Here is a 3,489-nt window from a genome sequence, read left to right as displayed (position 1 = left end):
TTATATTTTAAAATTAAAATTTAAATTCTAATTTATAAACACTAAATATGATGCTAAATTTTAATCCCCTCTTTCTAGTTCTAATCTCCGGGAAACAAAGAGTATCTCTAGTGTTTTAGCATACAGTGTGTATCGACGAGGCGGCAAAACATTCCCTCGAGTATTTGTTGCACGCGAGGCGGCTTTTGGAAAGAAAAAGCAAAGTTCCCTCGTCATTTATCAAAGCATGTCAAATCATAATAGAAACCTCCGCTTTCTTGGCTCGCTGTATGTACGTACATACCGAGGGAGACGCTTTAATTTTCTGTTTAATAATGTATTGCTACCCCCTTAGCTTGATTGTTTAGGTACCAACTACACTAACTACAATATTCTCGCACTACACGTTTATTTTAAATTGATATTGTCGACTATAATCTTTCATCTTTTCGTGTTAACAAATATTTAAAAGATGTACTTGTATAATAAAAAATAAAAACGTGACAGACAAGCTGAGTAGCTGACTCATTTAGATTCCATATATTACGCCTCTAATAAAGTAAGCGAATTTGTATCAAATCTAAATGGATTTAAATATTTTTCGTCAAAAGTTTATCAGTAAAATTATGAGAGGCTAGTCCATATAAATTAATTGGTCCGATATATTTGGTTTATTTTGATTGTCCTAAACTCTTAATACACATTTCAACAAATAATACTCTACCTTTTGTCTTTAATGTTTTAGTTTAATTATTATGGAAAAAGAACAAATTTTACCCTCTCAAAAAATTACATTCACTAACATTATTATTTCTCTCAAAAAAGTACATTCATTACTGACATTATTTCTCTGTCTCTGATCGAAATTCCTCATCTTTCTAATTATTATTATTGGACAACATTTAATTTTGAATAAATCACTCGTTTAAAATAAAACACTTTTAATATTATCCTTTTATTCTTAATTGTTTTGTTATTAATATATCTTATATAAATCATTCTGATCGAATGATTTAGTAGCAGCGTACAGTAAATTGTCCTGGCCAACAATTTACGTAAAAGATAAAGACAAAGATAAATCATTTTAACCTAAAACGATTTATTGGATGGTGTAACTTTATATAATTCGATTTAAGTTCGTTTACACCGATTTAATAGGTGGGATAAATTGCATAAATTAGTTTAATTTCACCCACATCTATTTACTAAGAGAGAAAAATCTATATAAATCAGTTTCACTCTCACGGTTTCACCCACATAATTTAATATGAGATGTGACTTTATAATTTAGTTTTGATCACAAACTTATTATTTTACTACCAAATTAGTTTCTATATCACTAGGGTTCAATTTGAGGAATAGTTTAATTAAGTTTCTTTTAAAAAAATAGTTTAAATATAAATGATTATATTAAAAGTAGTTTATAAATCAATTATTTTGTATTTTGATTTTTAGTTCTAAAAGTATTTATTTTATAAAAATGTGATAAAAAGTAGTAATATTATGAGAGAAGTCATTTTTTTTAACTTTTCTATAAGCTTCTAAGTGTGTGTTTGGATTGTGGTTTGTCAAACTGGAGTTTGAATAAAAGTGATTTTATAGAATTGATTTTGGGTAGAAGTAAGTTTGTGTGAACATGATTTATGTTTGGCAACTCTTTACCAAAATTGATTTTGATAAAAATAATATTATTTGGAATAATAAAAAAAGAGCTCATATAAAGAAAAATAATAAGAATTTTATAAATAATACAATAAGATGTATAAAGGATAAAGTTGGTAAAAGAAAATAAATATTGAAGATAGTGGCTAAAAGCACGTTAGTACAATAAAGAAGTTAGAAATTATTGCTTCTTGTAAACGTGTTTTTATCAACAAAATTACTTCTGTGTTTGTAGAGAAGAAAATTAGCCAAACAAAAATTGAAACTTTCAAAAAATTCTAACGTGCTTTTTTCCTTCAAACGTGATTAGCTTCTTAAAAAGTTGTAATTTTGTTTTGAAAATTGTACTAAATATTAATATTACTACTTTTCATAAATCAAAAACTCAAAAAAATTACTTTTAAAACTTTCCAAACGAATCCTAAATCATTTTAAAGCACATCGATTTACCCGTGATTTACTCTCTTGGTAAATCATTTTTACTGGAGCCAGTTTATGCAGACAGCCTTTCTCCCAACTAAATCATTTTTGCATAAATTGTTTTTGGTTACAACGATTCACTAGGTTCAATGCTATATTGTTTCGGCTTAGAATAATTTGTAGACATATTTGTAGCAAAAAGTCAATTCAACACAAACAAATAATATTGGAGTTTTTCGTTTTAAATAGGTGGTTTACCCATTAATTTTTCAATTTTAAATCATATAAATAAAAAAAATTAAAAATGATTATAAAGTTAAAATATTAACATAATTTATGTTATTACACTGAATATGACCAGAATTTTTTTAAAATAAATAAAAAATATTTTATCTATTGAAATAAATAATTTGTAAAATAATTACGAAAATACATCGCATAACTGTAAACGAGATAAATTTACACATATCTTGTTTACAGATAAGACATGTGAATGACACGTGTATATCTCGTTTACAGTGTAAACTTATCTCGTTTACACTATAAACGAGATAAGGGTGGACTTGCCTATGTATACATGTCGTTGACAGGAACGTTTCGGGCCCATTTCCAACTTTTCGATCACTTTTTTTCTCTCTTCTATCATTTTATGACCATATTATTGAGTAACTCTAAGATGGCACGCAGATGCACGTGACCCGAACATCAATTGACTAAATAAGATACGTGATAAATTATAACGTTTACAGTGTAAACGAGATATACTAAGACAAATTTTCAATAGCTATAAAAGGATGTTCAACCCTTGGTATTCTCCACATACATTTCATATCATCTTCTCCTCCATCTTTCTTCTAAAAAATAGGCAAAAATGTCTAGTAGTAGTGGATATGTGGTTGTCTGTATGTATCCCAATTGTCGTATGAGAAACAATGACAATGGGGTGATATTTGAGTGTGATAATCTATTACTGTTGCGCACTCGGTGAGTAAGTTTTATGTCCGAGTCGAAGAGTCTGATATTGAGTAACCTTGGTGGTTTAAGGAGAAAAGAGATTGGAAGGGTGTGGTATAAGTTTCTAACACCGTTGGGAAACAAAACTTTTCGATTTCGTCTGTTTCGACTCCATGGCGACGAGCATGTGCGCCTAATGTTTGACATTCATGGGAGAATCATAGCGGAACAAGTGATGGAGCTTTCCGCGGAGGTTGGTGATGTTGGTGGTAATGGATCCGTCCACTCAACCTTTGTACAGGAAGACCCGCCTCTCGCACCACCACCGATTCATGTTGCTAATCCAATGGAAGACATGGACATGAATGATGAAGACTCCGATGAGGAGTATGTTACGGATAGTAACGATAGTGGTTCTTCTGAAGATGATAAGGAGGAGGAGTTTGTACCAGAGACGCCAGGCGAGGCAGTGGT

At 30.0% G+C, this 3,489-nt stretch overlaps 1 protein-coding gene across 1 annotated transcript in view; it reads left to right on the top strand.

Annotated features, from left to right (window-relative positions):
* Positions 1–3,489, top strand: part of LOC107625434 (high affinity nitrate transporter 2.5-like) — a 24,237-nt gene that overhangs the window by 5,088 nt on the left and 15,660 nt on the right. The window lies entirely within an intron of this gene.

This window comes from Arachis ipaensis, chromosome B02, assembly GCF_000816755.2.
Source record: "Arachis ipaensis cultivar K30076 chromosome B02, Araip1.1, whole genome shotgun sequence".
In the NCBI taxonomy this organism is placed as follows: Eukaryota; Viridiplantae; Streptophyta; class Magnoliopsida; order Fabales; family Fabaceae; genus Arachis; species Arachis ipaensis.
Note: the sequence above shows the minus strand (reverse complement) of the source record. Positions and strands in the feature narration are given on the sequence as shown.